Raw genomic sequence first — 20,112 nt, forward strand, 5'->3', positions numbered from 1 at the left:
GCATCATCTCTCAAGCCACTCATTTATCCTGCCTATTCTTTAATTTCTACTCAGACTAGCACATGGCACTGGTAGCAATCCTGAGATTACTACCTCTGGGGTCCTACTTTTTAACTTGGCTTCTCATTCCCTAAATTCTACTTGTGGGACCTCATCCCATATATTTTTTACCTATATCTTGGTGCCTATATGCACCACGAGAGCTGGCTGTTCACCCTTCCCCATCAGAATGTCGTGCAGTTGTTCTGAGACATCCCTGACCCATGCACCTTGGAGGCAACATACCATTCGGGAGCCTCGTTTCCGACCACAGAACCGCCTATCTACTCCCCTTAGAATCAAATCCTCCATGATTATAGCCCTTCCACTCTTTTTCCTGCCCTTCTGTACAGCAGAGCCAGCCACGGTGCCATGAACCTGGCCACCGCTGCCTTCCCCTGGTGAGCCATCTCCTTCAACAGTATCCAAAACGGTATACGTGTTTTGGAGGGAGATGACCTCAGGGCTCACCTGCACTGCCTTCCTGCTCTTTTTCTGCCATTTGGTCACCCATTCCCTTTCTCCCTCAGCAATCCTAATCTGCGGTGTGACCAATTTGCTCTGCTATCCAAGACTTCCTCAGCATCGCAGATACTCCAATGTGAGTCCATTTGCAGCTCCAGAGCCATCATGCAGCTAACAAGAGCTGCAGCTGGACACACTTCCTGCACATGTAGGAACCCGGGACATCAGCCGCGTTCCTGAGCTCCCACATTGAGCAAGAGGAGCGTAACATGGGTTTGGGATCTCCTGCCATTTTTACTTTTAAGCTTAATTTAGTCCTACTATAATATCAAACACTCGATAAATGAAATGAAAAAACTTTGTACCAAATCACTCTACTTACCAGCACATGATTTAAAAAAAAGAAAAATGCTTACCTTATTAACAGAGCAGAGTCTTTTGCAACTGAATTTAGTGATTTTGATGGTATTTATAAAATGCTCATACTTCCTAAGTTCATACACTTCCTAAGGTTTTTGTTTGTTCTCTACTCCAGTACAGACTTTCATGCGATCCCAGATGATTATTTTCAAAACTTATGCACCTTATTGAAGCAGATTTTAGCAATGGTGTTTTCGACTGGGACTTCATGTTAACTGGTGACTTTGCTGGCTCATCATGGACTAGGATGATGGCATAACAGCACTTGTTCCTTTCATATTTTGTAATTTGCACTGGTGCTTCCGTCTCAGACTGCATCCATGAACTTCTGCTTTTAGTGCAAGTGCAAAGAAAATGCAGTGTCTGCCATTTTTTTTGTCAGCTGTAAACTTTGTGATAAGTTTGTTGCAGGTGGAGGTTTGAAATTCTGCTAGTAATCAACTAGCAGCTTACACATCTTGAGTGCAATGTCCATTACTTGAAGTGCTGATGCAACGTCCAAACATTTATCTGTATATTTTGCCTTGTAACTTTGCATTTGGTAGGATCAAAATACATCCAACGATATATGTTAATATTACTATAATTGCTAAACTTGGGATTTCAAAGATATTTAAGGCAGACACCTTTAAATACCCATAATTGTTTTAATTTAGTAGAAGACCAGTGATCAAGAAAGCATTTAATCTGTGATGATGTACTGCATCATTTCAGTGCTGTGATAGTTGTCCTAGTGACTCCTAATGTAGATGGGGAAAAAGTTTGCAGTTCAGCATTTCTGATGAAATTGCATGCATACTATTTTTAAATGTTGGAAATACTCAACATTCAGGTATTAGTTGTGAAACGAGAAACAGTTAACATTTTGAGTTAGTGACTTTTGATCAGAGCTCGGAAAAGTTAGCAATGTAATAGGTTTTGAGTGAGAGATGGATGGGATCAAAAGAAGGGAAGTTCTGTGAAATGATGAAAGACAGAATTGATTGAATGACAGATGATCAATCTTAGAGGGCCAAAGGAATGTTGATGGCACAAGAAAAGAAACAGAAGATTTGTACACGGCAAGCGTGTTGCTGGCTGAAAGGCAAAATATCAAAACAAGCAGAGAAAGGAAATAAAATGGATCCAGTAATTCTGGCCTGAAATTGTTGAACTTGATGTTGAGTCTCAAAGACTGTGAAGTGCCGAATTGAAAGATGAAGGGCTGAGACTCGAATGCAACCTTCGCTGAAATAGTGCAGGCTGAGGATGGTGATGTCAGTTTGAGAGCAAGTTGGAGAATTAAAGTGATTGCCTGGTGAAAGCACAAGACAAAGCTCTCAGACCGAACAGAGGTGTCCTGCAAAGTGGTCACCCAGTCTGAGCTTGGTCTCCCCAGTGTATCGCAAAATAAATTGTGAAAGTGATTATGGCAGACTGGATTGAAAGACCAACCTATAAGTTGTTATTTAGGGCCTAGAATGTTGAGGAGAGGGGAAGTAAAAATGGGGAAGTAAAAAGGGCAAATGTTGCATCTCCATAGTTTGCATGGAAAGGTGTTGATAGAAGCGGATGAAGTGTTTGTGACTAAATGGTAATGAAGACACCTTGAAGGAAACAAACGCATTGGAATGATGAATATGGAGTGAAGAGAAAGATGCGTTTTGTGGTGTTATCACGTTGGAGGTGGTGGAAATGACAGAAAATGATCTATTGAACACTGAAGCTGGTGAGCTGGAAGGTAAGAACAAGGGAACCATACTGTGGTTCTGTGAGTCAGTGGAAAAGTTGAGATAAGATATCAGGGAATTTTGATGGATTTGGTCAAGGGCCATGTTTTTGTGTTGGTGAGGTGGTGGGTTGGCTAAAGTCATGGTTGAGTATAAAACAAGACTTCTTACAAGCGTTGTTGTGGAAAAGTTACATTATTAGAATACATGCGATGGAGATGTAGATTTCAGAGTTCCAGTGTCAATGGTATTCTGCCTTTCAATATTTGTTTATAAATGTGAACAGAGGAGTTTTTGACTCTGAGTCTTCCTTTAACATTGGTTATGATGCTCAGGAGCCATAGAGTTTAATTAAAAGGGTCACCACTTTGATATGTGAACTCCTTTTTCTCTCTATATATGCCGTGAAAAATGCTGAACTTTTCCAAAGTTTTCTGTTTTACGTGTTTGATGCTCAAGACTAAACATGCAGAAGGATGGTCACTGAATAATGTTGGCGTGCTTAGCTCTGAGTGTCAAGTTTGTTCTCTTGAAGGTGAAACTTTATCAATGTGGAAGAGAACTGACAAACTTAATTTATGGATCAGTAATTTTTAATCCAGTTAATTCGATAAACCAATTGAAGACGTCAGCTGAGGGACGGGTCTATGAAAACTGCTGATAGGTTAATTATGTATAAATGCAAGTAAGCTGTTGCTGGATATTTGAGTTTGAGCAGAAATGCACGAATAGAACAGCATCTGAGGTGAGCAGACAAGGCAGCATCACAGATATAGGCCTTATTGAACCCACTAACAAAGTTCAGATAAAGGGTTTGTGTCTGAAATGTTGACTTCCATTCGCTTTGTCAACAGCTGTTGCCTCGTCTTCTGAATGTCTCCAGTACTACTTTGTTCTTTATTTTGGAGGTTAACATTACTGTATGAAGTGTTTGAAGCTTATTGAGAGCAGCATGGCATAAACCAGGACCAGGTACAAACTTCTGTGCTGTTTGTGTTTGCTCAAAATGCTTGCCAGATTGTCCTAATTTTGGAAGATAAAATCTTGATTTGAGTCATTGAATGATTTTCAGATGACCCACTATCATGTTGATTCTGATTTGATGCAGAGCAACAGTGACATTTTGTTATTGTTGGGAAAATCCTAAATCCACTACATGGCTTACTGTATGTAAAGACATGGCTTCTGGTATGAGTGCATGTAAATTACTAAATGTTGTTGAGTAATATCTTTGGATACTGTGGAATCTGATTATATTTATTCAAATATGAAGGTCATCTGGAGCTGTACGCAAGTAGAATAGGATTTACTGGCACTGATGGACAAGATTTCAATTTGTTTAACGTATTGTTCATACCAAATTGTTCTTTCCTCACTCACGTAATCCTGACAATAGTATTTGATTCAAAACATTGAGAATGACTTGAAATTTAAAATTAAAAATAATTACAAGTTTGCTGAACATGTACTGGCATTGTAGGTGGCCCACTGAAGGTTCACTCGGCTGATACTGGCACCTCCCAGTCGCGAACCATTTTAACACCCCCTCCCATTCTTCAGATGACTTGTCCATCATGGGCCTCCTGCAGTGCCACAAAGATGCCACCCGAAGGTTGCAGGAACAGCAACTCATATTCCGCTTGGGAACCCTGCAGCCCAATGGTATCAATGTGGACTTCACCAGCTTCAAAATCTCCCCTTCCCCCACCGCATCCCACAACTAGCCCAGTTCGTCTCCTCCCCCCACTGCATCACACAACCAGCCCAGCTCATCCCCTCCCCCCACTGCATCCCAAAACCAGCCCAGCCTGTCTCTGCCTCCCTAACCTGTTCTTCCTCTCACCCATCCCTTCCTCCCATCTCAAGCTACACCTCTATTTCCTACCTACTAACCTCATCCCACCTCCTTGACCTGTTCGTCTTCTCTGGACTGACCTATCCCCTCCCTACCTCCCCACCTATACTCTCTCCACCTATCTTCTTTTCTCTCCATCTTCGGTCCGCCTCCCCCTCTCTCCCTATTTATTCCAGAATCCTCTCCCCGTCCCCCTCTCTGATGAAGGGTCTAGGCCCGAAACGTCAGCTTTTGTGCTCCTGAGATGCTGCTTGGCCTACTGTGTTCATCCAGCTCCACACTTTGTTGTCCTAGCTTTGGAGGGGCTGTCTTACAAGGAGATGTTGAGTCAGTTGGGCCAGCATTAATTGGAATTTAGACGAATGAGGGGCAATCTTATTGAAACAGACAGGATTTTTTGGGGATTTGACACAGGAAGTGTGGAACAGTTTTTTCCCTTGTGGGAGAGTCTTGACCAGAGGGCCAGAATAAGGGATGGCAGTTAAGACCAACATGAGCAGGAGCTAGCAAGAACTGCAGATGCTGGAGTCAGAGACAACAGTGTGGAACACAGCAGGCCATGATTTTATTACATCGCAAAGCAGATTCAATGGGCTAATTAGCCTGCTTGTGCTCCTATGAATTATTGTGTTATTGTTGATGTATGGGTTATGTGTTTGATTTTTGCTGAAGAACTATGAAATTCTATTGAGCCATCTGTTTTCAAGTAGCAATCAGTTGCTAGGTGCAGTGTAGTTTAGTGACTGAGTGCTCAATATTGCTAAGCTGTTAAATGGTTTGCAAGTGTGGCACAGACATACCTTTTATTTCTGGCTGCATATGAAGAGGACAGAGTGGAGATGCAAAAGATGTAAGAATAATTAATTTGCTCAAAGACATTAAGATGGTTGCTAATCATCACCTTTGACATCGAAGGAAAAACAATAAATTCTGGCTTTGCCAGAGCTTCCTACATCCTTGTGAATGAACAAAACAGGCTACATTGCTTGCAGAATTGCACAAGGCTGGATGTTACTGAGAACTCCTGTTTGAAGTTCTTCTGCTTGCCTATCTATGTACTTATTTCTTTTAAGTATGTTCCCTTGGGCCTACTTATACAGTGTTCCATTCTAGTCTGGCACCATACCATTTGATGTGTAAAAGTGTGCAAACACTTATATGTTCCTTTTGCTGAAGGAGCTTGATATTTGTGCGTATCTGTGATTGGTTCAGAATTAGTAGCAGGATCTGCTATGCCTTGCTGTTTCTTGATAAAGTGCAATAGTTCCTCTTTTATGTGCTGACCAACTTGCACGCTATACTTCAACATTGTGCATCATTGTCGATTTACATCTATGACCTGATGGAAGGATTTCTGCCATGGAGGGGCTTTTTTGTATAGTATTAACATTTTTCATGGGTTGTGCCATGAAATTTGACAGTTGATACGATTGTTAAATTGTGGATGATAAAATGTTTACGTATAGTTGCTCGTTTTGGAATATTTTCAGATATTTTTAAACTGATAATTTGTTCTATACCACATTGTGCTGTTTGAGAATTTCATTAGCTGTTAGTTGGTAATCTTAAATGGAGTTCTATTCCAGTTATTAATGTTATTACAACAGTGAAGTTGAGTTGGCATTAATTGTGTGAATGTTCATTCTCTGCCAGACAGCCCTTGAACTTATCCCATGTGTCTACAGATAGCTACTCAGAGTAGCATTGATAGAACCTTGGCTGGAAGTAATTTGATTTTTTTGGGATGACATTCAATCTTGTTTTGGAAACATGAAGATAAACATGTAGAGCCCTAGATTTCCCACTGGCCAGACAGTTAGTTATTATTTCAGTGTAGATTGGAGTTGTGTATGGGAACCCTGTGGAATCCTCATTGTAAACAATTCAAAATCAGAATTGGAAATTGAATTTTCTGTTGGGCAATTCCTCTTACATCTAAGACCCTCTAAAAGTTTCTGTTTAAATCAAAGACTTCAGTGGGATCCTATTAAAATAAGTAAAATAGTTTGGAAATCTTAGATTATACTGTGATCGCTGGCGTATAATCTTTGATCAAACGGCCTATCGCAGAGTCTCTATTAGTCAAACACCGCTTGCCCGTGATCCCTTGTCATGCTCGTCTGTGACTGTTGATTTAACTGTCCACCCATATTCTCTTGCCGCACACATGTTGATTGTCATGCCATTGCATGACTTCTGCTTTTAGAAACTGTGCAGCTAAGAAAAGTGCATGTTCTTAACAGACTTTGCCAGCTTGTTGCATTGTGTTCGTTTGGTCCAGATGGACTATCATTGCAGAGTAAAGTAGGGTTTTTGTGGCGGCAGTGTGAAGAAATGAGAAAGAAATATGCGAGGGTCTGATGCGTTTAGCCAGTATATTAAACAATTAGAAACAGAAAGTTATTCAGTCCACAGTGTCCATGCGAACTTGCTGAAAGAACAAGTTAGTCCCACAGCTCTATCCATTCTTTGTAGACCTGCTGGTTTTTTTTTTACTTCAGCTGTTTATCTAATAAGTACGGTCAGGATGAAGACAAATTACAGGGAATGCTGTCATGCCTTGCTTCCAACATCTGAGCAATGCAAGCCAACCAGGGGCCCAGAAACACACCATGGCTGCAAAAGTGATCTCCCATGCCTCCACACTTGAAAGCAGCCAGCTACATTCTGGATGTTTTCCAGGAGTCGAGTCAGAGGCCTGTCTGCAGCGTGACCAGCAGCAGAGTGACGGCGTGAACTGCAATGTGAATCAGTAATGAAGAAGAAATTAGAAGCATACAACTTCTATGTGGAATGGGAAGATGAATTCTGTTCTGATGTAAAACAGTGTTTGTCTTTTATGTCACCAAAGTAGATCAATAATTAAAAAGGAGAATTTGGAATAATATCACAGCACTGCACAGTAAATTCAAGGATAGCTTTCCCTTGTACAGAAGCTTTGGACTAAGAAAATTGATGGTCAGTTGACCATCATGAAGGTCATTTTGAAAGATTAGTAGTAATTTTTGAGTAAATCGACTGTAAAAGGTCTGACCAACTCTGAAACATCATTTTGCATTTGCCTTCATGTGGCAAAACACCAGAAACGATTCGCAGATGGTGAAGTATTTAAAGAAGCAATGACTATGAACACTGACACTTTTATTCCAAGATTTTAAGAATAAAGAACAGCAACCCAGAGTATGTCACTTGGGACTCCCACAACTGTAAGATGAATGGAATTATTGTCCAAAAACATCTTTCAGGAGCTACAACAGGACCTGAAGGACTGTGTGAATGCTTCTCAGTACAGTCTGATGTAACCATTGATGTAACCGGCACATCCTAGTTGATTAGTTATGTCCTTAAAAATGCCTGATAAACATAGGAGGTCTTCCCACTCTTTTGCTCCTTGAAGACAAAGCAAAGGGTCAGGATATCTACAACAAATTCAAAAGATAAATGCTTGGGAAAGGCACTGGTTAAGAAACTGTTTGCCTTTGTTGCATTTTGCAGCAACGTTCTTCATTTCTCCTCTTTTGTCAATTACTAAAGTATAATCCACCAGCAAAAATTTGGGAACAAAGTTGTGGACTTTGCTCATGTAATGAAAGCTGTTGTTGAGATGGACTTGAGGTTATTTGGGCTTGAGATCGGTATGACAGGTGGCACAACATCGAGGGCCGAAGGGCCTATACTGTGCTGTAATGTTCTATGTTCTCTGTTGTTGAGATTGTAAACTTGATTTGAGTAAGGTCCCTTAAATACTGCTTGTTTGAACCCTTCCTTGATAGACTTGATGCTGCCTGTGGTGAACTAATCCGCCATGCTGAAGTGGGGGTTGATTAAGTCTAGGGAAGGTCCTGCAAAGATTTATTATTAATCTCTGAAGTCTGAAATTGCCACTTTTCTTAAATCAAGGAGTGAAGTGGACAATGAGCTATCAAACAAATACTTGGTAGCTTGACTTTGGATTCTTGACAGACAGCATTAAAACTGAATTAACTGAACCAAGATCCCATTTGTCTGTTTGGGTGGATGTAATGTTACTTTAATGAAGAACAACAGAGTTATCCTTTTTCCTGACCAATATTTATCTCTTATTAATAAAAAACAGATTATTTGGTTGCTACCGCTGCTGCTTGCGGGAGTTTGCTGTGTACACTTTGGCTGCTGTGTTTCATGCGTTACGATACTGATCCAACTTCAAAAGGGCTGTAAAATGCTTCAAAAACCTTGTGGTTGTGAAATGTGTTACATAAATGCGTGCCTTTTTTGCCTTGCTATACTTGGTCCACGAATGTTTTCATTGGAAAGCTGTCAGGAACTGTATTTGAAATTGTGCACAACAAAAATGCCAATTCTAAAATTTAAACTTGATTCAAACACTTACCCTGCTTAAGTCATCCCTACTTCTGTCAGTACAGAATTGGCTATCAGCAGACAGAAGGGCATTCATATTGGCTTATTTTAACTAAGTCTTGCTCACAAGAACCATGTGTATATCTCAGTGCAAATGCATCCAGATCCTTCTGAATTGTTATGTATTTGTTCAGAAAGCATGGTGAAGAAAATCCCTGCTGTTAAAATCTTGAAATTGAGGCTTCTGGGTTAACTTTTTGTCACTAGATGTTTGGTTGGATCTTTAAAGAAGGATTTAATATTGGATTTCTACATTGTGCTAGATGAAAGCAACGTGATACTAAACCACGGAAATCTCAGTGTGATTTGCTTTAAAATCAGGCTGTTTTTGCCTTCAGGTTTACAAAGTCAAGATAGTGTCTGAGCCAAGTCAAAATCAGCATTAACTGTGACTGAGCTTCCAGTATAAATGCTCCCTACTTTCAGATTGTATGAGTTAACTAGCTAACTTTTACATCTTTTCACCTGATTGTTTGTTTGAATCAGTTTGTCAGATGTATATAAGACTTTGCTGCCCTCTAGAGGTTAAGGTTTGTGCTCCTAATTTTGAGTAACGTTGAGTTTAATTCTAAAACCATTGTCGATTTTCCACTTGAGAGTGTTACGTCATGAAGTTTAACGGAAAATAAATATGACTTGTGTTGTGGGTAGCATAGTGAACTGAGTTGACTCCACAGAGGTGGTAACAAACTGCTGGCTCATTATAAATGTTGCACTTTTGTTCCAAAAAAATGTACATGGATAAACCCAGCACCTACAAGCCAGTTCGATTAGCCTTTGTATTTTGAAAATTTTGTCTCTGTTGTTGTTTTTGGAAGCTAATCATCATCTCGACACATTAATTAATTTAGTGAGTGCAGCACAGACTTATCAGGAACAAGTTGTGGTTATCTAACTTCCATGTGTTTTTTTTGTGAGGTAATAGCGCTGTCGTGGGTAATATGGTTGATGAAGTGTACATAGGTCTCCAATAGGCATTTGATAAAATGTCTCGTAACAGGCTTGTCAGAAAGGTTACAGCCAATGGGATAAAAAGGCCTGCAGCAGTGTGTATACAATATAAATTACAGGAAACAGTGTAACAGTGGATTGCTGCTGTGTTTGTGTTTCAAATTCCACATTATCACCTAATCCCAACAGCTTTTGATTCTTTTGCATAACAAGAAAGTATCTTTAGAATATTCAGTGATCCCATCTAGTGAATTCTGAAGTCACACAGCCCTTAGGGAAAAAAAATTACCTCTATTCTGCCGTAAAAGCAAATACAATACCCTCAAGTTCTGAATCACTCAAGAGGTAACATACTTTCCATATTGATGTTATCAAGACAATTCAGGACATTTATACACGTCAATAAAGTCACCCTCGTTCTTCTAAATTCCAATGGAGGCAAGTCCAATCTGTCCAACCTTTCATTTTCAACCAACCAGCTCATTCCAAGCATTGATCTGTTAAACCATCTCTGAACTTTGTCCATTTCCCATTTACACCTGTCCTTAAATATGGAGACCAATATTGATCTGGTATTTGAGATGTCATCTCACCAATGCCCTGGATAACTGAAGCAGAACATGTGATAATGGGAACTGCAGATGCTGGAGAATCCAAGATAATAAAATGTGAGGCTGGATGAACACAGCAGGCCCAGCAGCATCTCAGGAGCACAAAAGCTGACGTTTTGGGCCTAGACCCTTCATCAGAGAGGGAGATGGGGTGAGGGTTCTGGAATAAATAGGGAGAGAGGGAGAGAGGGGGAGGCAATGGGAGAGAGATTCCCTGAGGTTGGTCCGGAGGGAGGAGGGTAACTTCTTCAGGTTAGGCATCCCTGGAAGAGGCTTTGCAGTGAGGTTAAAATGGTATCAGTGATAATGGGAACTGCAGATGCTGGAGAATCCAAGATAATAAAATGTGAGGCTGGATGAACACAGCAGGCCCAGCAGCATCTCAGGAGCACAAAAGCTGACGTTTCGGGTTTCGTCCCCTTCATCAGAGAAGGGGATAGGGTGAGAACATCCTTACTTTTAAATTCAGTTGTTTTCGTAATATAAGATAGCATTCCATTAGTCATTTTAATTACTTGCTGGATCGCATACTTTGTAGGCATTTTTTAATCTTTTGGAATCCTGAACTTGCTTTGTTAGTCAGGAAAGACTGACGTTTTTTGAGCATTACACCTTGAAAAAATGTGTAGTTGCTGTAAGTCATGTAATAGTTCTTTAAAGAATATCCACTGCCTAGGCACAGTCATTCCTTTAATGTATTTTTGCAACCCCTTCCAGCCAATTTGTGCTTCATACCTTCATAATTTCCCTTATTCAAATTTAACACCTTTGCCACTGAGTGAGCTACCTCACTTTCAAACATAATATAAAATTCTATCATCTTGTGGACATTCATCCCTAAAGTTTGTTTTACAGTAGGATTCTTAACTACCTCGCTTTCATGATTTAACAGATTTCATTGCTAAATCTAAAAAAGAAGTCCTCCAGCTGACTTCTGAACATACTCCAGAAACCCGTCCTCCAAAGCTTTAGTACACAACTGGTTTACCCAGTTCATTGGCAACATCAGTTTGCCTCTGATAACTGTGTTGACCAGGCTACACATCTGCAATTTCTTCCGGACCCATGACCTTCCAAGATGTCTGAAGTCCTGTAATTCTGACTGTCATCTGGTGCAACTTTGATTTTAATTGCTTCTAACATTTACTTAGCTTTCAGTTGCTGAGATTTTACATTCTGGAATTAACTCTTGATGTCTCATTGCCGGAGTTGCTTTTCTCCTTAAACCTACCTCTTTGACCAAGATGCTAGATAATTTGTTGTAGCATGCATTCCATTTCTTTGAAGAATTTCTGAGCTGGATAAAGTTTGACCTAGAAATGAAGGAAGATCTTAGTGATCCAAGGCAAGCCTCCAAAATCAGATTTGCTCAGTTTTAATATTTTTAATATAGTTTTTTTTAAGAAAAAGTATGTCCAACAGAACTTATTGTAACAATTCTCCAGAATAAATGTTAAACATGTTGTTTGAGTTTGTTTTTGTCTCTTGCTATTTCTAAATCAAACAGAAAAAAATTGAGGAAAGAAATGAAAGAACTGCAGATGCTGTAAATCAGAGACAGAAATAGGAATTGCTGGAAAAACTCAGCAGGTCTGGCAGCATCTGTGGAGAGAATTGGAGTTCATGTTTTGGGTCGAGTTACCCTTCCTCAAAAAAAATTGCAAGTTTGGCAGTCTTTCATGAACTCTGGTTTCAGACTAATTGTCCATTATACCTGCAATCAAAAATAAGCTAAATTTTGAGAATGATATGATCAGATAACAGATGATATTCTAACTGGGTTTGAAATCTGCTGTGAACGACCTTGTTTATTTTTTAACCTTAATAAAGATACAAAGCAAATAGGCATTGTTGTTACCATCATAGCTCAGTTGGACAAGGCAGTGTTTCTGATTCTGTCATATTTCAGATATATGCATTATAATTTTGTTCGTAATGTTAGTAGATATATTTGCTTAAGAGATTCAAATTATAGCTGGTTTCTACTGACCTCTGATTGGGGGAAAAACTGAGATGCAAAATGAAATGCTAACACAATCACTGTTTTCATACATCAGGTACTTAAAAGTTTTGGAGCATCTGTTGCGTGACTGATTAACTGGGGAGATACTGTCAGAATAAAAGTTGAGAGGTTATCTTTAATTAGTGGCATGCGACACAGCTGAATGAAATATATAAGAGCAAATATTTCTGTCTGAAACTGCCGTCTCATGACATAAATACTCTATAGAAAGTGAATGTCAAGGAAAATTTTACCTGGAACAGAATTGCCATTGAACTAGTTGCTCTTCAATGAGCAGCACTCATGATGATTTCGGCAACAGATCCACTAGTATTGTAATTCTATCATTGTAGTGCTTCAGTTTTTCAGTTGGGATCATCTGTGTGGTTACTCCCTTTCTTTTGATCAAATTGTCTCAATTCTCGGTAATCCGCTTATAAAAGGAAGGTGAAAAAATGACGACTATGATCTGGCTCATGGCTGTTATTCAGGTGCTATATTGTGTTTTCTTTTGTGCAGCTTTGTCTGCATAATGCCTTAACATGGATTGGAAAATCGTTATGAATATATCATCAACTGATTACTAGTTTGTAACCACTTTTTAGAGTATTGCTGAAAAAGAAGAAATGTTATTGAAGGTTTCTCCTTGCACTCGCAGACTCGCAGAATTATTAAAGTGCCAAAGGAGACCATTTGGTTCATTGTGTCTGCACCAGCGCATCAATTATTTGTCTTCATCCTATTTTCCTATCCTTGCCGCATAACCCTATGCTTTGTTCCTTTTCAAATAATGTTGTATCCTTTTCAAATAACGTTGTAAGTCCCTTTTGCATGTCCTGATTGAAATCACTTTCACCACAATGTCAGATAGTGCATTCCAGATCCCAGCCACTTGTGTGAAAAAGTTTTTCCTCATATCACTTTTGCTTCCGCACTGACCACATTCTGATGTAACTTCCTATTCCTTGTATTCTTTGTCCCTATTAATAAAGACTAGAATATTGTTTACTTTACAAATTATTCTCTTGACTTGATTTGTTACTTTTTAATAAACACACACACACACACACACACACACACACACACACACACACACACACACACACCCCCTCCAATGTTGCAACACAAGCTGTGGATCCATGCAGACCAATTGGATGTTATTCAGGTGCTATATTGTGTTTTCTTTTGTGCAGCTTGGCAGCAATTTGGATGCCATTCCCAGCATTGACTTTTGATTTTGGAAATCACTGCTGCACACTGACCTCAGAGATCCATGTGGAAGAAAAATATGAGAGGGAATGTGGATATTCTTCCAGCAAAATAAGTCACCTTGCACTTCTCCACATTGCTGAAAGATGACATTCAAATTTGTCTGTTCTTTTGACGTTCCATACAATTTGCCTCAAAATATACAATGCTTCCAAGTTGCATATCATCTGCAAATTTTGAAATTGCGCCCTGTAAATCAAGGTCCAAATCATTAATAGTTTTGAGGTAAAGCACACCGAACTCTGGGGAACTCCATTTCAAACCCCATTCCACAACAACTGAAAAAGTGTCCGTTAATCATTATTTGCTGTTTCCTAAGCATTTCCACAGCATTTCTTAAAAATCTTATATGTATGGACTTCTAAACTTAAGCTTGGTCATGTCATATTCATACTAAGTGAGTTAAACATCAGGACCACCCATGACCTTATTTGGAGGTTCCAGACCAAAATGTAAGCTAACTTGTTGTAAATCTTCAAACAATCCTTTTGGCTCTGAGACTCATGTGACCAATTTATAGTTCTAATGGAGTTAATAGCCCTGCTGTCCAGATAGGCTAGTTTTACCAAGTACTTTCTTTTTTATGCTTCCTTTGTTTTTAGCTTATTTGATCTGGGATAGAACATGGAACATAGAACATTACAGCACAGTAAAGGCTCTTCGGCCCTCGATGTTGTGCCGACCTGTCATACCGATCTGAAGCCCATTTCTACATGATTAATCTAAATACATTATTGAAGTTACTGCAAACGCTCTGTCCCAACAAATAACTTAAAAAGGGTCATTTTTAAAGAAGTTTCCTTCCTTTTAATTTAAGCCTTATCAACTGAATACTTCAAAATGCAATTTCCTCAGGTCTACGTTGTATTTATTACAGCATTGTTTCAGTTTGTCAATTAGATATGGTTTTCTTATGTTGAAACTAAAAATTATACCTTTAAAAGATGTGAGTTATGGAATCAGAAAATGCAACAGTAGAGAGAGGCACGCTGTGCTTTTATATTTAAGTACAATATTTTGTGGCTGACACTTTTGCAGACACATAATTAATTAACTTGGACCAAAATAGAATTGGCAACACTATTAATATAAAGCCTCCTCCTTCGAAAGATTACAACATTGCTAAAAGTTAAGAAAGCCAACTTTCAAAGAGGATGAAATTTTATGAGATTTTTATGTTTGGAGGTTTCTCCTGGTTTCAAAATATTCCTGACTTGATTATTAGAATTCAAAACTGAACCCTGAATACCAATCCTTTTTTAGCAAATAAATCGCATTTTGGATTGACACAATCTCCAGAAATGAGCAGTTTTTATTGAACTATAATTAAGGGAGACACTTTTGAAGTTAGTCATAGAGGTGACTGGACATTATTTCACAGGTTTGCATGACTGTGATATGTCTTAATTGGAAACATCTGTCCTGCAGTGACGTTGAATAACAAATGTGAATAGCCACGGCAATTTGCAGAACATGTTTCAGTGATGTAGTACTGCATATCAACATTTTAACTTTTTGATGTTGATTGGTTAATTTATTGGTTTACTGTTGTCACGTACTGTTGAAAAGGGTTTTCTGTGCTACAGAGGCAGATCGGACCATGCAAACTGCATCAGAATGGCAGAACAGAGTGCAGAATACAGTGTTGCAGCTGCGGAGAGAGAGAGATCAGAATTAACATTTGAGAGGTCCATTCAAACGTCTGTTAAAAGCAACTATAAGTTGTTCCTGAAATTATTTTTACGTGGATTCAAACTTTTATATCTTCTGCCCAACAGAAGAAGGCAGAAGAGAGTATAAGTGGGGTTGGGAGGGGTCTTTGATTGCTTTCTGGCAGCAGGGGGATTTATAGGTGGAGTTCGTGGAAGGCTTGTTTGTGTGGTGGACTAGGCTGTGGTCATGACCCTGTCAAGCTTCTTGAGGCCTTGGTAAAAGCAATTGCCATACCTTGCTGTGATGCATCCAGATAATATGCTTTCTATGGTGCATCTCTAAAAATTGGTAAGAGTCCTTATGGACATGCCAAATTTCCTTAGCGTCCTGAGGAAGTGGGGACATTGTTGTGCTTTCTGGACTGCTGCGGCAAGATTGGTTACCTAGAACTGATTGTTGGTGTTCAACACTCCCAGGAACTTGACGTTCTTGACCATCATTGATTTTCTATCCCGTGCTGGAATTAAGTATTTCACATTGAATAGAAATAATGTTAGTTGGTAACATTGAGTCGACATCACTCAGACACTGAATTTTGTGTCTACTTCACTGACTTACTGAAATAAATTACTCCTGACTGTACTTGAAGGGAAAAAGACAAATTGTTGGAAAATCGCAGCAGGCCTGGCAGAATCAATAGAGAGAAATCAGAATTAACATTCACAATTGGGTCCCGTGCTGCAGCTTCAGAATTGATGAAAGCTAGGAAAATGTCTTTTTATGCAGAAGATGGGATGGGGGAAGGGGGTAAGGAGTAAGTAATAGGTGGAGACAAAGCCCAAATAGTGAGAAGAGCAGTTGGACAAAAGAGTGGATAAGTGTCAGTCTAAGAGAATGAATGGCTGCTAATGGGCCCTATAAGTGGCTAACAATATGTAGTGTGTAGTAGCAGACCACATGATAACTCGGCCTGGTGTGTGAGGGTTGGGGTAAGGACATGGGAGAAGGTGCCTCAAGCCGTAAAATTGTTGAGCTTGATATTGAGTCCAGAGACTGTAGAATTCCATGCGGAAAATGATCTTGAGAGATAGTGGGAACTTCCGATGCTGGAAAATCTGAGATAATAAAGTGTCGAGCTGGCTGAACACAGCAAGCCAAGCAGCATCAGAGGAGCAGGAAAACTGATGTTTCAGGACCAAACCCATTTTTCTAAAGAAGGGCCCAGACCCAAAATGTCAGCTTTCCTGCTCCTCAGATGCTGCTTGGCCTGCTGTGTTCATACAGCTCTTCACCTTGTTATCTCAGAAAATGAAATGCTGTTTTTCCAGCTTGCGCTGAGCACCACTGGAGTGCTGCAGCAATCCTGAGTCAGATATATTGGCCAGGGAACAAAGTGGTATGTTGGAAGTGGCAGGCAGCTGGAAGCTCAGATAACACGGTGTGAAGCTGGATGAACACAGCAGGCCAAGCAGCATCAGAGGAGCAGGAAAGTTGACATGTTGGGTCGAGACCCTTCAGAAATGTTTCTGCAGAAGGGTCTCGACCCGAAACGTCAACTTTCCTGCTTCGTTGATGCTGCTTGGCCTGCTGTGTTCATCCAGCTTCACACCGTGTTATCTCAGATTCTCCAGCATCAGCCATTCCTACTATCTCTGTAACAACTGGAAGCTCAGATTTATCTTTGTGGTCATAATGTAGGTATTCTGTGAAGTGGTCACCCAGTCCATGTTTTGTTTCTCCAACATAGAGGGACCATTGTGAGCAGTAAATGCAGTAGACTAGATTAAGTGAAGTGCAGGTAAAATGCTGCTTCATCTGGAAGGTGTGTTTGGGCCCTTGGATGCTCAAGAGGGAGGAAGCAAATGGGCAGGTGTTACACCTTCTACAGTGGCAGGGAAAGGGTGCCATGGATCTGTAGGGGCTGAGGTGTTGGGAGTGAAGGTGGAGTGACCAGTGGCCCAGAGGGAACGGTCCTTGCAGAAGGCTGACAAGGGGAGGGAAGTGAAATATGTGTCTGGTGGTGGTATCCCACTGAAGATGGTAGAAATGGCGAATGATCCTCTGGATGTGGATGCCGGTGAGATGGTAGCTGAGGATAAGGGGAATCCTGTTGTTTTGGGAGAGAAGCTAAGGGGTGAGTGCTGAAGTGCAAGAGGTGGTTCAGTCCCAGCTGAGAGCCCTGTCAAATATGGTGCTAGGAAATCCTCAGTTGAGGAAGAAGATGGACCTTTTGGAGGTGCCCTTGTTGAAGGAAGCATTGCTAAATCTAATGCAACGGGGATGGTGGAATTGGGAGAATGGAATAGGGTCTTTGCAGGAAATAGGGTGTGAGGATGTAGAGTCAAGGTAACTGTGGGAGTCAGTTGGTTTGTAGTCAATATTGGTGGCCAGTTTATCTCCAGAAATAGAAACAGCCTGTATTTTAAGGTCTGCTTTCATCAATATCTGCTTGCAAACTTTTGTAGTTTATGGACTTGGAGCTCTACAGTCAAAATGGCTATTTATTATTTGTGAATGGTTGGGTTGGTTTCTTATTTCCTTATTTGTGAGGATTAAATATTCATCTCATGAGCTGTACTGGTTGTAGTTTAATGTTGAGCTGGCAGTATTTCTGGCTAGTTAATGGTTATTGACCCATATGTTCAAATTAATTGTCATTTTACCCTCTCCTGTCAAAATAATATTCTGTTCTTTATCTAATGAAGATGAAAGAATATGTGCATGCTTTCAGGTGGTTGTTCTCTGATCTGTCAAGAATCCTGCCTCTGAGTTCCTCCAGTATGTTGGCTAAGCCATGCCGCAAGGTGAAAAGGGAAGTAATACTAATGGTACACATTATTTGTTGAGCCTTTTAAAATTGAAGAAGTGGTACCAAGGCAAAAAATACTTTTATGCAGCAGTCAAATAACTGCAGTTTTACTCCTTAAGGGGTAAACTGCTGTCTGTGTACTAATAGCAGACTGTGTCCCAAATGGACTATCTTTGGTTTTTGTTCTCAGCATTTGAGCATAATCTTTTAACTAGCTTGGCTGTTGTCATTTCCATCATTAAAATCTTTATTTGCCAGCTGTGTGGGGAATAACGACCTTAAAAGTGGATCTATGGTTTAAGCCACGTGCTGTTGTTGCCCAGCTGTCACAGCTAGAGGAAGTACAGTATACTGCGACAGTAAATGCCTTAACTGGTCAAGAATTGAATGAATGTAAATGCTCTGCTGCTGTAGTGAGAAATAAATACACTGCTTATATTCCATTGTAATTCATGGAAACCATGGTACTTTGTCTCACTTTCTCGGAACACTCATTACCAAATCGGGAAGTAGGAGTTCTAAAATAAAAGTGAAATCCTGAGAATTCAGGAGAGCTGAAGTGAAAACAAGACACTCAAGGAACTCGGCGGATAAGGCAGTATCTATGGAGAGAGAAACTGAGGTTAGTGTTTCAAGTTCAGTATGATTCCTTTTTTCATTCCAAAGAAGTACCCTGTTGAATTTGAAAAGTCAACACAGTTTCTCTTTCTGTGGATGCAGCCGTACCTGCTTTGTGTGTCTAGGACTTTGTTTTCGTAGAAAAATTAGTTTCTTAAGTCATTTCAACTTTGAATCCCACTGCAACATCTGAAATGTAATTTGTGCAAGTCCTGTTCTCCATTGTTTTAAAACAATTGATATGATGGTACCTGACATTTAACTCGCATGGGAAACTAAATGAGACATTTTAGACAATAATTATTCAGTTTTTAAAGTTTTTATCATTTGGTTTCTTACTTCTACAAACGGGTATGGGTCAGTCAGCCTTTTGAGGCTGTTTTGTCATTAAATGATTAATGATAACTCCACTTAACCACCTTGATTTTAGATCTCTCAATAAGTTGTAAACCTGTTTCAAATTTTCAATTGACCCAAGCATCAATAACTTTTAAAGGCGTTTTCCAGATGCCTGTTACCATTTGTGAATCAGAAGTGCTTCCGGACATTATTCTCAAAAGACCTAGCTCTTTTTAAAAAAGTTTTCCATAACTTCTCTGCCAGAGGAGAACCTGCCTCCCCATCTACCTTATCACATATTTTAATCTTGTTCAACACCATATTTATTCCTGATTCTGTCAGTATAGTCTGTACTCATACTATAACCTTTTGTGACTTGGGTACCATTCTCTTAGATCTGTGCTGCACTTGTTCCAAATCTTCCAGCGGTGTGTTCAAACATAATGCAACACTCTTCCCACTTCATGTTGTGGGTGTGTTTATACAATATAGCACAGAGTCAAGGACTATGATGGGACTAAAATATGAGATTAAAATTTAGATAGCCATATGTTGATTCAGTTCTTCCTACATTTTTAAAATATCTAATGGAAATTCTAAATTGAATTTGGTTCAAGTAACCGATTTTGAAGATGTTTCAAATAAACATTTCTCTTCATTTTGTGCTTATTTTCTTTCTTCCAGACTGATGAAAGCAATATTTTCTTTTTACAACAAATATAATAATAGACATGTAGGAAAATTTAATAAATCCGCAGAAGTCCATTGTCGCGTAAGTTCAAGGGAGCAAAACTGATGAGTGTGCATTTATCAAAAGGTGGATTTTTACCACTAGAGGTTACGTTGGTTTTACAAGAATGCGCATGAAATGCCAATAACCAATAGCAGCATTTTATGTTTAAACGCTCAGTGGTATTTGCAGTTTTCATATGACAAATAACATTTTAGTGCATTGCTTGACTTCTGCGTGA

The 20,112-nt window shown here is 39.6% G+C and overlaps 1 protein-coding gene across 9 annotated transcripts in view; it reads left to right on the forward strand.

Moving 5' to 3' along the window:
* The window catches only part of rasal2 (RAS protein activator like 2), a 348,750-nt gene that overhangs the window by 107,266 nt on the left and 221,372 nt on the right, over positions 1–20,112 (forward strand). Inside the window, exon 1 of one of the 9 annotated variants that reach the window (XM_059647749.1) lies at positions 3,359–3,378. The exons of the other annotated variants lie outside the window; for them this stretch is intronic. The gene's annotated coding sequence lies outside the window, so the exon portion shown is untranslated. Of the gene's footprint in view, positions 1–3,358; positions 3,379–20,112 lie in introns of those variants that run through there. 9 annotated transcript variants of the gene reach the window in all.

Source organism: Stegostoma tigrinum, chromosome 8, assembly GCF_030684315.1.
Source record: "Stegostoma tigrinum isolate sSteTig4 chromosome 8, sSteTig4.hap1, whole genome shotgun sequence".
NCBI lineage: Eukaryota > Metazoa > Chordata > Chondrichthyes > Orectolobiformes > Stegostomatidae > Stegostoma > Stegostoma tigrinum.